Here is a 15,644-nt window from a genome sequence, read left to right on the forward strand (position 1 = left end):
TCGTATATTGCTAAATAAAATTATAATCATATATGCTAGAATCAAAGTACATAAGTGTTGTCCCCGTGAGCTTAACCCAGTTGGAAGGGATATTGCATAATATATGTAGGGGTTGGGTTCGAACCCCAGCCACCCCACTTTTCAACATTTAAAAAATGTGTGAGCTCTAGCCACTCGGATTAGTGTTAAGTCTCTTGAAGGAGAATTTTACCACCCATTGCGGTCTTATTAGACGGAAAATAATTTAGAATAGAATATATCCATCATAGCCAAACATATCAACTATGCACAACAACTATGCACGAGAATTTATTCCCAAGCATCACAAGTCCATAATTTCTCCACAGCATGTTAAAACTAAGTAACATCAGCAATAAAATCTACCATGCAAAACTTGCGTCACAAGTTATGATATAACAAACTAATAACAAGTGTTATCCAATTCCAATACTACAAGAGATACGAATACCACTCCTCTATATACACACACACATCGTTTAGGGCTTAGGCAATCACCAAATAAGAATCATCTTCACTTTTATAAATTGTGCACGAGAACATAATGTATTTTTGTATAGGGATAGTTTAATTTGTCAAATTCTAGAGAAGTGTGTGAATATAAATTTGTTCCAAACTTAGGGCTGATGGTGACGGTCAACTGGATTTGTTCGAGGCATAATCGGAGGGAGCGAAGATGGTGGTGAAATGTGGTTGGTAGAGAAGAGTTTCAGACAAATATTCGGATGTGAGGGACATGATTTAGTCTCCATTTGAAACTCTTCTCTAACAATCACATTCCACCACCGCCACGGCAGCCTCAAAGTATACGACATCTTCCACAAATAGTGAGCTTGAAATCGGAGGATTAACATCTAAAAAATATATAGTAAAGGTTTTCATTCTTTTTTTGAACTATCAAATTCTTCATTCTTATTGGACATCAATATAAAACTAGTTGTAGTTTACATGACTGTCCATGTCCCCTTTTCTCATATTATAACTGAGTTATTTGTTTAGTATTTTTTTTCTTCTTCTTAAATTCATGGCAGGAGATATATAACGCTCACTTAACATAATAGTCAACTATTTGTCAAAAAAACAACAACATAATAGTCAACCAAGTATCCTTCAAGAACAATATAGTCAGTAGGTTAAAGATACACATCAAGTTTTAAAGACTAAACACTGTCATTTAACTTTCGTGTATATTTATGAAATATGTGTAAGTCGTAGACAATAAAAAATTAAAACAAAAATAGGATAAATGTATATAATTTAAATAAATTGTCTATTTTTTAATGTTCAAGTAACACAACCGCTCACAGGGTTTTTAGTCAATTTTTAGAGTCATTTTAGAGATATTGTAGCTAGTTTATGATTGTTTTAGACGAGTTTTGTAACGAAATCGTTCAAAAAACCATGAGAGAACAAAAGAAGCTAAAAAGTCTTGAAGCCATTGAAATCCACAGGAACTAGATAGCTCTGTAACTGCTATGCTTTTTACAAGTTTATCACCGATGATGCTTGTGGCATAGCCATCACAGACGTTCTGGTGAGTGAAAAAACCAAGGAGACAACTACTAACGATCTCGCATCGCAGGCTACGAGCCTCGCATCGCAAGATACTATTGAAAAGCAAGGTGTTCGCTAATGTATATCTCGCATCGCGGGCTATGAGCCCTGCATCGCAGGAATGGAAGGATATGCCAAAGGAAAGCTCACCGCATATCTCGCATCACGAGATTTGGGCTTGTATCGGGAGCCAACTTCACATAAAATTTAGGGAAACCCCTGCACTACAAGAAACATGACATCTTGTGACATCAAAAATCCGTAGATAAATGTCATTTTTATGCAGTATAGCTTGAAACCTATACGGCTATACCTACAACCACTTATAATTATACAGGTATATCTTTTCTATACCTACGAATTTTTTGTCCTACATTGTAAACCTTTGTTGTCATATGTCATTTTTCTCGAGTGTCGTCGCCTATAAATACCATGCACCTAGGTCTGTGGTGCTATATATATGTCATTTTTCTTGTAGTGTTGTCGCCTATAAATACCATGCACTTAGGTCAGTGGCAAAACACTTTTTGACAAGCAAACGACAACAAAAGTGCATTTTGGCGGTTACAGAGTGATCGAAGCACTTCTGGAGCAAAGGAAGCATCCACTAGTGATTCTTTTCTTATGTTTGTATTAATATATGTTTATACATCATGAGTAGATAAAGGTTAAGTTATGGAAGAGGAACTTCATGTAATTGTTCAATTATGTTATTTAGCTTATTCAAAAAAAAATTGTTCAATTATGTAACTTTAAATTATTCTTGGTTAGGCTATCAAACTGATGTGGTTTGATTCGAGTGAGGAGTAGCAAGTCTCTTAAACATAGAGGTTTGATCTCTAACTTTAGTGTACACAATTTTATCAGTTGAGAGTTTAAGTGTGTTCTAAATATATAAATAGATTAATCTATGTAACTGTCCATAAAAGTACCTAAAAAAACCACAAAAACTGACGGAGAAAGAAGAAACTAACATATTTGGGGGTTAAGGATTCAAGGAAAATGAAAGAGATAGGGACCAAAATGGCCCATTATAATTACACCACCCTGGCACATCATTAACATTATAGTCAACTAAGAATCCTTCAAAAATAACATATACAGTCAACGTAGTAGGTCAACTCTAAAAAAAAAAACTTAGTAGGTTAACAACACATGAAAATGTTAATGTTGAAATTGGTGTCTTTGATCTTTGTGTCTATATTTAAAGTATGTGAAAGTTGTAGTAGATAAAAAGTAAAAAAGAAATAAATATGAACACATATGATACAAATAAAATGTCTATATTTTGATGGCTCAAGTAACACAACTATTCATGATCATTAATCGATAAAAATAGACCGAGGACTTAAGTGTACTGCATTTTTTTTTTTTTTTGGTCAAGAAGTGTACTGCATTTAATTTTAGAGGATTATAAGTTGAGTTTTTTTTTTTTATGAAACCAAAGTGAGTGTTATATTTTTTATGTATAAAAAGTACATTAACAAAGAAGAACCTTATAGATGATACTATTTTGTAAAATGAGAAAAGTTAGATGACTATGGCCCAAACAAGGTGCTTTCATAGTCCATGTGAAATTTAACTTAAACTCTTAAGAGACAATAACTAGCTGAATTAGAGCAAAATTATTGCTAATATTTCTTGGTTTTGCCCACAAAAAATGAACAACTTTAATTTGTTCTCTACCAAATAAAAATGAGTAACCAACATTGTAGTAATTAAAATTGTAAGTCTATCAACCTTCAATTTTTTTTGTAAGCCTATCAATTTAGTCCCTCAAATTTTTAAATTAGAAATTTGGTCTCTTAATTGAAAAATACCGATCAATCTAATCTTACTATCGAAATGATTCATGAATTTAAGAAAAATTATGGAATTCTCTTGAAGAGTACGAATAACAGCTCTATTAGAAGGTGGAATTACCAACTTCACTAATATATATACACACACCATCCGATTACTATTATAAGCAAAAATCAACATTCTAGATTCATTCCTTAAATTATGTATGTGGTCTATAAAATGTTGATTTTTAATTTCTGTTTTTTGAAGGAAAAAATGTTGATTTTTACTTATAATAGCGATTAGAGTCTGTGTATATATTCTAATTAATTATTGTCAAAAAGAAAAATATATTCTAATGAATTGTTTCAAAAAATATGTTAGAAGAATACAAATATAAAATCGGGTAACCACAATATATGTTAGTTCACTATGTTTAAGGTGCAAAACTTGCGTCACAAGCTATGATACACAAATATGAAATTACGATAATAACATAACAAACTAATAACAAGTGTTATCCAAATCCAATGTACAAGGATAAGAATAAACTCCCATAATTCTTGTAACTGTTTTATCTATATATACACACAATTACCAAATAAGAATCATCATTCTTTTCATAAATTGTAGAGGAGTGTGTTAGATACAATTTGTTTCAAACCGAGGGTAACGCTGACGGTCGACCAATTTGTTAATTAAGGGCATAATCAAAGTGAGCGAAGACGGTGGTTGGTTGATGGTGACATTGAGAAATTGTGTTTGAAACTCTTCTCGAACAGTCACCATCTACCACCGTCTTCACTCCCTCCGATTACGGCTTCTTCTAGACCAACACTAAGCTTCCAACGATACTCACCACCTCTTTCTCAGCATCAAGTCTCCATATATATATATATATATATAGTTTGATCGACAAGACGGGTGTGATTTTTTCCCCTTTCTGTGCGATGTTGGCAGGTCAATGCCTTCTGCTAATAATTTTTTTTTTTATTGCATAATATCTACTTTAATCTAAATTATCTATAATTTACCGCTTTATAATTTCTTTGTCATCTAAATTTTATTTTGAAAAAATATCTTGGTAATGGAAAATTTGTTATATAATTACACAACATAGGTAACTAGTTTATTTTTGCAAGAAAAAGGTAATTAGTTTTCAATTTTAAATACGAGTATAAATTTGAAGAAGTTTGAGTTGTTATTGGACATGCATGTAAAACTAGTTATAGTGTTTACGTGACGGTCCATGTCCCCTTTTCTCATACTATAAATGAGCTATTTGTTTGATATCTTTTCCCTTAAATTCATGCCACGATATATATATATATATATATATATATATATATATATATATATATATATATAGACACACACACACACACACACATGACAATTGCTTGCCAGTTCTTGAAATTGTTAATGAAAATATATTAACCGAGAGAATGAAAACAAAAATCAAATTGGAGGCATTCTAGGGTTCACATGGAGATTGACTTGTATGGACTTTATCTATTGACATAAGCACTTGTGAGATTGTTTAAAAGAACTTAGAGAAATAGCTTAAGACATGTCCATAAGCTAGCTTATTTCCTTAAGCTATTCAGGATTAACTTATATGAAAATAATTTATTGCATAATTATATGAAAGTGTTTTGATTTTATTTTATCTTTTGTTATAAAAGTCGCCTATACATGAAAGCACTTATATGATAAACAATTATGTTATAAGCGCGTGATTAAACTGTTTATCTAGACGAGTTTATGGACTACCGGTACGATACTTGGCCTTCACTTTCTCTCCTGTTTTCATGAATCAAAGGAAAAACAGCCAGCTATTTTCCTCCTGATGACATGAGTTAGACATTATCATTACTTGACCAATTTTTAGTATCAATAAGTGATGTGAAGAAAACTGTTGCAGGAAGCAAATTGCAACTACTTGTCAACTTTGCAGATGATATAGTGCCTATAGTTTTGTTAATTTAGAAGGTTGATTCTTCTTAAACAAAATGTAAATGTTTCACATTAATTGGATTAGGCATACATATATATGTTTTAAAAGAGAAGATTTTTAGGGGGGTATACACAAGTGTACCATTTTGTGCTATTCATATACAGTACATTGTCATGGTCATGGATATATAATATATATATATATATATATATATATATATATATATATTTACTAGAACACACCCATTAATTTTAGATTTATTTAAAAATTTTAAAAATAATCTATATATGATATGATAGAACCAAAGCACAAAAGCTATCAAACTATTGTGGTATGGTCCGAGTGGTAAGGAGCAAGTCTCTTGAGTATGGTGGTTTGATCTCTAACTTTAGCGTAATCAATTTTATTATTTGAGAGAGTCTTAAGTATGCTCTAAATATGTAATGAGATTAGTCTTGGTAACTGCGCACAAAAATACTAAAACACATAAACTTGAGTTTGGTTCTCACTATCATCTAGTAATCTACAAACTCAATAAGAAAACAAGGTACTAAAATGGAGACAATGTGTAAAAATTGATTGAGAAAGAAGAAACCGACATATTTGAGGGGTTAAGGATTTAAAGAAAATGAAAGATGATAGGGACCAAAATGGGCCATCATATAATTACACCACCCTGGCACATCATTATATTATAGTCAACTATTTGTCAAAAAAAAAATAATTATAGTCAACTAAGAATCCTTCAAAAACAACATAGTTAACTTAGTAGATTAACAACACAGAACAATTCTTAGTTGGTCACGGCCATTTGGTCACAGCCAATCAACATGTGATAGAGCAAATCTTGATTGGCTCTAACAACACATTAAAAATGCATTCTTATTTATTTTTTATATGTGTTATTTATATTAAAAATTAATGGTATTTTGCAAAAGGAAAAAACCAATCCAAAAGAGCTGAAATGATTTTTTCTTCGTATATAATATAGATAAAAAATCATAATTAAAAATGTATAAAGGGGGTATAAATCAAGAAGAAATTAGAAGGTTGACATTTCTTGTTCATTACAAACTTAATGCTCTTAGTTGGAGTGTCACCCTCCTTGACTAAATTGAGCAACCAAGTACCAACTCATATTCAGGTGAATTTATTTTATATATGATTAAGTATTGGGAAATTTTACACACACAAATATATAAAAACTACTAATGGTGCAAAGTTGAGATCAAGGAATCCAATGGAGATTTTTTTATGCCTTTTCTCTTTTCTTATTTATTTTTTTGGGTACCTATGTCAACCACAACTTTGTTATGTCTTAAAGGCATACATGCTTCCCTACATTCATGCATACAACTACTTTCCATTCCTTCTTCCAACAAAATAATTAAAAAAGCATTACAACTTTATTTTTCATAAACTATTCCTCTAGATCTTTGAGAACCCCACTTGGTGATTGTCCAAGTTTGTGGAAAATTGTTGTTTACACTATTCAGAAGGCTAAGAAACACCATTAAATAACAAATTTAACGTCAATTTTCATCGGTAGTTAATTATTATCGGTTAAAATTCATCGACAGTTAACTCCCGATGAAGTTATTTTGATATTTTCGTGGTTTTTCTTAGAATCCTTTCAATGTGGGAACATCATTATTCAAGTTTGTGTTACAAATTTGAGACGTTATTTGGGACCCTTTTATTGGTTGGTGTAAATGCAAGAAAAGATTGTGACATAAAAATATTGGTTGAATGGGACCTAAGAGTCATTTTCACATAAGCTACTTATATTCATTGAAGTGGAGCAGGCACCAAAACAATGGATGATCATAGAAAGTGACTTCACTAGAATTATACAACTATCTTATTCAGAAGATAAAATATGCCTCATTTTTCTCATGATAAAACCAGATTTTTATCTAGGGGTGTACCTCTCAAAAATACCATTTTTTCTCCTGGACTTGTGACCTAGGAAAAACCACTTATAAAAAAGATTTCTTACACTGAATTAATGATAATATTGACAATAGAACAATTATTGCGACAATTATAAATCAACGTAGGGTGGCAAAAATACCCATGCCCATGGGTATCGGTGGGTAAAATCCATCACGAACACGGGGCAGGTAGCTAAACGGGTATCCACGGATATAATAAACGGGCATAGATTTTATTGTACCCATACTCGATAATAAATTAATTAAATTACTAAAATATCCTTATATATCTTATCTTATTACTTAAAGTTGTTACTTTATTGAAGATAATTTTACCGTCCATCTAAGATTCTTCATTAATAACCTATTTTATATTTAATTTTTTTAATTCATCTTATTAAACGGGTATCCACGGATATAATAAACGGGCATAGATTTTATTGTACCCATACTCGATAATAAATTAATTAAATTACTAAAATATCCTTATATATCTTATCTTATTACTTAAAGTTGTTACTTTATTGAAGATAATTTTACCGTCCATCTAAGATTCCTCATTAATAACCTATTTTATATTTAATTTTTTTAATTCATCTTATTAAGTTCATCGTTTCCACTTCATTCACATCATAAAACATATTCTATGGATTATGTAAGAATCATGAATTTTCTATGAATTATTTATGATTTACGAAATTTTGAATAGATTGTATGAATGTTTAAAAGTTGAAGTTTTTTGGTAATAAAAAAAAAGTTATTATTTTTACCAAAAAGTAAATAAATTCAAAAATTCATGGGTACCATGGATACCTCAATATCTACGGGTATCTGCATAGTGGGTACCCACGAGGGTATGGGGCGGACACCAATATCATATTTATCCAACAGGGCGGAGACGAGTATCACACTATCCGTATTCATGGGTACCATTGACATCCCTAACGGAGATAGTAGTACTATCTTTGTCCCTCGATTATAACTTTATATATTAATTGTTGGAAGGAAGCAAATCTTTGCAGAAAAATAGATAGGTACGTGACTTCAAGTGGAAGATTTTCCTCTATTATTTCCACAATTCTTGCAGCAATTGACAAAGAAATTTGTGCTCGTTTTCGGCTATTTTATGGAGTATTTGGCGTTCACGCGATGCTTGTTTATGGAAACGAAAACTTGTTTATGTTACGGCTACTTGCAATCTAGCTTCAGATATGGTCTCAGATTAGATATGGTGTCATTGTATCAATGAAGGCGAGCATACTCCACCTACTACTTCAGCTTGGACCGATCCACAAAACCATTGACTTCGGTGTAACATTGATTGTGCTCTTTTCACAGCCGAAGGGAAATTTGATGTAGGTGTTTGTTTTCAAGACAACCATGGTCACCTTATCAAATATCACTCTTTCCTTACTAATATTTTTGATTTTCAGATTAAAGAATCGATTAAGTTCCTTACAACTAAATTATGTTTCTAAAAGAAAATAAATAAATAAATAGTTTGACATTTTCATAAATGAAAATATGGTTAATGGGTAAATTATGGTTAATGAGTTGGATCCAAATATAATTACGGATAGAATATTATGGTATAATTTAATTCATGTAGCCGATCTCATTTAGTGGAATAAAGTTTGGTTGTTGTTGTTGTTTTGCTGCTATAGTCTATAACAATTTCATACAAGAACAAATTAGCTCATTTGTTATAATGAGTTAAAGTTAACAGATGGATTAATTTATCTCTCGTATGATAAATTTTGAGCATAATAATAACCTTCACGAAATGTTAGAGTTTTTGAACGAGGAACAAATTAATTATGAATTGTTTAAGAAATTCATAATTGTTGAAAATGAAAATTGATAATTAATTTATCTCTCGTTTAAAAACTACAAAATTTAATGGTGAAGTTTATTATGATGTTAAAAATATGCTAGCAAAATTAGAGAAGTAAATTTGACACATGAGCATATGCTTACTCGGAAAAAATTGTAATTTTGTACGTTTTGTTGAAAAATCAAAATAAATCGATGCGGGGTTGGAATACTTCGAAACTTTGCAGATCATCACTATGTATTTTGCAAATCTTCTCTATGTATTTTATTTGAAAATTACAAATTTGCAAGTTTTGGTTGCAAAAATCAAAATAAATCGAGATGTAGTTTGAATGCTATTAAACTTTCGTCATTCTCTCTACATATTTTTAGAGGTGTCTGCCAAAAACCAACTCAAAATTCAATTATTATGACGAAATTTATGTTGTTTTCTTTTTTTATCCTTTAAAAATTCTTCATTAATTAGTTCCTTGTTCTAAAATTCTATTTTTTTTTTTTGTTTGTGGAAAGTCATATTCTGAAGTTTTAAATATGTATGCAAAAAATCATGAAAAAAAAATTAACCTCTAACTCACTTTTCTAGACTTTATGTCTCCGGAGTAAAATATGATGTAAAAAATAGAATTTGTGTTATTTATTTTATAAGGTTATTTTTCAGACTTTGCGTATATTACATAGTCAATTTAAAAAATTAACCTTATCTTTAACCATCGAACCTTAAAAGTATATGCGGAATAAATGAGTCTTACTCTATTTTATTTTATTAAATAAATGAATCTTAGTTTTCCTCAAGGACAACTATTTTCAAACAACTGAATATAAGAACGTAGAGATGTGATGACACACGTGGCTTTTAGGCAAATCTAAATTTTCTAGGTTAAACTCCAAAAATACAATATCATTTAAATCTCTTGACCGAAAACTTTTTCATCCAATTTAAAACTCTTGACGGAAAACGTCATCATCCTTTTCTTTTTTTTTTCTTTCAAAAAAGATTTTTTTCAAACCGAATTTAAAGAAACTATTTTAACGTTTTTGACCGCTTTACTTTCTCACCAACGAAATCGATCATCCTTTCAATAAATTTCTTAATTAAATTTCACATTTCGTGTGAATTATTTAATTCTCACGACCCTTTTTATCTTCTCGACTAATCTAGGGATATCCCTATCCGATTATGAGACAATCCTTCTCTATAAATAACTTCTTATGCTCGATGTGTTTTTTCAGTTAACAATGGTGCACCCTTCAACCTCTAAGTCCAATGCACCAAGATGGATTGCTTCGCCATCTTCGTCACCCTCTCCCTTGGTTCGCCTCTCTAAAGAGGACATGAACATATACTTTGCTTATGTTGACCCTTTAACAATCTCTTTATCCTTCCAAGAGGATTTGGATAAACTAAATGAAGCATTACAAGGTTATCTCCCATCAGAAGCCGACGAGATAACTACTTATAGATTCTTGTTGTCTGAGCTAATGGCTTCTGATGAGAGATCTTCCCTTCGAGAACCCTTCAAGGGAATGGTATCCCAACTTGCGGATGTTGTGAGAGACTACCTTCGCCTTGTTGACAAACATGAACTAGCTTCATGTGAGCTCCACGAGATAGACATGCTGGAAGAAGAAACGTCAAACCTCAAAAACAACGTTTATGTGTTTGAACTAGAGAGGCAACCATTACTCGATCGTCATGAAGAGGTGCGAGCTAGGATAAATCTTTTGATGGATAAGAATGGAGCCATAAGGGCTGAAATGAGTCAACTAGTTCTCGAGCTTTCGACGGTAAACGATGAATTGAAAGGTAACATGGATCGAGAGATTGATTGGTACACCAAATTGACTGTATTTGATGATCAAGTGAAACTGAAGCTCCCTCGCAAAAAAATTCTTCAACGTGCTCTAAAGAAGATTAAAGAAAGAATCCAACTCAAACGTGATATGTGGGATAATTTGAGGTCTTCATGGCTACAAGCAAAAATCTCAATGGCTAATCAACCATCTCATCCTTGAAGACTTGTCCCTCATGGAATAAATTATAAAGAACTTTGTTACTTTCCTCATTTTAAGCATAATAAAATCTCATTTGATGCATAATATTTTCAAGAGTATAGGATAACATGTTTCCAGCTCTTTCCATCTACTTTCTATTTAAACTTTCTTTCATCCTTTAGTTGATAGGTTGTCATTCCGAGTCGGACATAAGATTTTTGGTGTCCTGAACAAAATAATAAAATTGTGCCATTTTAATTATTCTAATAGCTTTCTTCTTACATTTTTTGTTGTAAAAGATTTATTTATAATCAAAGTTTTTAAAAAATACATTCTCAATATTTAATCGAACTGAATTAATATATATATATATATATATATATATATATATATATATATATATAGGACATATCATATGAGAATGCATTATTTATATGAGAATAGTTATCAAACCCTTAGATTAATTTTAGATGGCTGTGATTAAAAAATAATATATAGGCATCCCCTTATTCTATTATTTTTATCTAACCCATCTTTCTAACTTCCCTCTTCGTAGCTGTCATCTGCCATTTTCATCTAGCTTTACTGGTTGTATTGTTTTCATCTACCTCTACCAATTTCAATAACCCAATATATATATATATAGTACTAACTACTAAGTAAAAGTAATAATTTTGGTGCCCATAAAATAATGGTGCCCTAGACTTCCGCCCACCCTCAGAGCGTGTGCAGTTATCATGCATAAGGAATCCTTATGCACCCTGCATAAATTCCAGCCCATTATGCCAAAACCATTTTGCAGTGGAAATGGTTTTTGTGAGTTGGACTCCAAAACCATTTTGCAGTGGAAATGGTTTCTGTTAGTTGGACTCCAAAACCATTTTGCTGTGGAAATGATTTCTATGAGTTGTACTCCAAAACCATTAAATGTACTTAATGGTTTTCTTTGATCCAGCAGGGTGCAATTGAAAACAGAACCGCCGAAAATCAGTACTCTATAAAGGTACGATGAGCTTCGCCGGTGAAATTGGAAACAGAACCGCCGAAAAATAAAATCGGAGGAGTTGGAAACAGAATCGGAGGAGTTGGAAACAGAATCGCCGGAGGTGGAGAGATGAGAGGGGGCGGTGAGGTTGAGATTTTCGGAGAAGAAACAGAAATCGGAGGAGTTGCATGATCCGCCACGGACGATGACGATGATGGTGAATCGAACAGCGAAGATGAGATCCAACATGATGTTGTGGTTTGATTCTTTGGAAAAGAGATGTGCGATCAAATCTGATGATTTTGAAGTGTTTATGCAGGGTGCATAAGAAAATGGCTTATGCATAACAACTTTGTCCCCTCAGAGCCACCCTGCGTTCATTTATTACAAATAAAGCGTAGGTGAACCGATAGAACATGAAACTCCTTAAATGATGTTCTATGAGGCTTAATGAATTTTATTTGGCTTGTCCTTAATATTATTGGTTCTAGAATGGTGACAAATAGTCGCGTATTTTCATTAATCAATCTAGTAAAAATAATGACACATACAACTAATATAAACATGTGTATAATGGCAACCATTATGGTTCTTAATAACTTTAAGACAATAATAATTTGTCTCCCATAAAATTAGAGATGTTAATGAATATCCGTGGGTGCAAATAATATGATATTTATGTTTGTTTCGTTGGATAAATATGATATTTGTGTCCTTTTTATATCTGCGTGGATATCAATTATGCGGGTAATCCACAAACTTCTAAGTATCCATGAGTATATACAAATATCTATGAATAACATTTTAAAAATATATATTTTTATTAATTTTTTTTATAAACATAAAATTTAACAACAAAGTTTAGCACATTCATTTTCTTATTTTTACATAAACATAATAACATCCATACATTACAATAACAATATTCATACATAGTATCCATACATTTTAATTCTAACAAAAAGAGTTAGTCACATTTAACAAAAACAAAGTTACTTGACTAAACAAAAACATGAATAGTGTTCATCATATTTAACAAAAATTAAGTTCTTTGATTCAACACAAACCTATCTATAAAGACATGAATAAGTTCATCATATTTAACAAGGTCTAAAGTGGCTGAAATTATATCATCCATGTTTTTTCAAACTTTTTCAAGGTCTAAAGTGACATAACATTAAGGACAACTTACCTATCTATATAAAGACTCGATAAACATCTCGCCATTAATTAAAGCTTTTATTACCAAAGGCTTAAGGTGTTTTAACATTTCTTGAGTGGTTGTTTAAATAACTTTCCTTCAACTTCTTTCTCTTCAACCTAGGTGTTCCATTTTATGTCTCCAACAAAGACATCTCTTTCTGGTTCCCTTGACTGTAGGTTGTTTTAACATATGTGTGGATTAGACAAGTGTACCAAATTGTTTATCAAATAATAAAGTGATAAGTAGAGTATTGTATCCACAATGATTGTCGTTTTGTCCAACCAATTCGCATTACTTATTTTAGTTTGACGATATAAAATAAAAGAGATAAGGGTTAGAGATTACAATATTTATTTGTTTGCAACTAAGCAAGTTACCTGTTTTGGTTGCAGAAAAGTAACCAGCGGTCAGGGTTCTTCAATCCTCCCTATTTATTTGTTGGATATTAAATAACAGTCATGTCACATTTATTTATCTTAAATAGACTATATAAGTGATGAGGCCGTTGGGACGTTCTAATCTAATCAGCTGTCAAGCTGCATCTGTTGATTGCACAATGATTCTTACGTGCGGGGTCTATACTATCTCGGTTGATTTCGGTCTATCCCTCCAATGTTTGGTTGCACCTGCTGGTCACACGGTGATTCTTACGCATAGGGTCTTACTACCTCAAAGGTAATTGAAACATAGACTTTATATTGGCATTCCTAAATTTCCAAAGACAATGAAGGTCAATGTTCTTAAAGGGGTTTCCCATCAATGAATCTTAGGACACTCATAACACACGCTCTCTCTCACTCTTAGTAGTTCTACAAACGGGAAACCCTATCAGCTTCTACCTTACCAAGGGTTCAAGAGAATGGTCTTATTAGGCTCGATTTATTTCCTTCAAGAAGTCACTTGTTTTCTTAATTTCTCACTAGTTACATCCTAGGTTCAGCAGATTTTACTCAGTATTAGTAATGACACCTCTTAAGTACATACTACTAGGGTCAACGGGCTTTCGGTATCTTCCGCTAGTTTCTAATTAATTACTTCCTAAATAGATAGATATTAATATACGAGATAAAAATATCAAGATATAAACATCAAGATAGTAATATCAATATTACCCACAAAAAGTAGGAAAAACATAGGAAATTGCTTTAATACTCCTCCTTTTTACTGCTAAAACCTACTGAAAATATCTGAAAAACATACTAAAAATAACGTAAGATGATCTGTCATCAATATCTTAAATGGTTGTTTAAATAATTTTCCTTCAATACTTCTTTCTCTACAACCTAGGTGTCCCATTTTATGTCTTCAACAAAGACATCTCCTTCCAGTTCCCTCAACTGCGGATTACTTCCCCAAAATTCAAAGAGAATCATACTAATGGTATTTATATCTGCCGTGATACTAAACATTGTTATCATTGAACAAAATATCCAACATATAGTCTTATTGTGTCTTCATATAATCAATCATATGTATCTTGCATATTTGTTTTGTCAAGAACCAATAACCTGGCTATATCTTCTTTAATGGGTAGATCCTTAACAATCGGACGAGGTGAACGCCTTCTTGAGTGTTTCTAACACCTAAGATAATGAAATCTCCTTTTTGTTTTGTTTCTGAACCTTGGAGATTAATCTAAGTGTTTGTTTTTATCTTTTTTAAGGATCAATGCTCTGTTTCCTTTTGTAAGGATCTAATTGTTTGTTTCTGAACCTTTTGTAGGATCAATAATTTGTTATGAACTCCTATGTAAGTTTTTTACCGTATCAATCAATATGCACTAATGCCAATCAATTAAAATTTAAAAAGTATTATCTCAAAATAAATCAAGAGTCTAATTTTGATGCATCATTTTTCTTACAATGATAATCACCATTATTTTTTTTCAAATAGTCTATTGACTAAAAATTTATCTTTTACTCGGGATTCAAACTCCAACCTCTTCGTATATTATGCAATGTCTTTATATGTGTATAATTTGTTTTATGAGTTATTTAGTCGATATAAATATTTTCAACACCTAGTTTTAGTCTTTGTTAAATTAAAACTTATTTAATTATGTTTAAACTTTTAATTTTTGATTATTTTTTATAGATATGTTAAGAACATTATAAGACACTCTTTTATAAAAAAAAATAATTTTTTTAACATGTAATGATTTAAATATGATTTTTTTAAACGTCAAAATTTCAAGATAAAACTAATGAAAATTTAAACCTAAAAATCAAATTTTGAAATAATTTTTTAAAATTTACTTTTTATAATGTTCCAAATAATTTTGTAAAAAATCATTCAAAAATTTAAAAGTTTAACCATATTTTAAAAAAATTTAATTTAACAGAGACTAAAACTATATAAACAAAGGTATGCAAATCTAAATGAAAC

The sequence above is a fragment of the Medicago truncatula genome, chromosome 6 (assembly GCF_003473485.1).
Source record: "Medicago truncatula cultivar Jemalong A17 chromosome 6, MtrunA17r5.0-ANR, whole genome shotgun sequence".
Lineage (NCBI taxonomy): Eukaryota > Viridiplantae > Streptophyta > Magnoliopsida > Fabales > Fabaceae > Medicago > Medicago truncatula.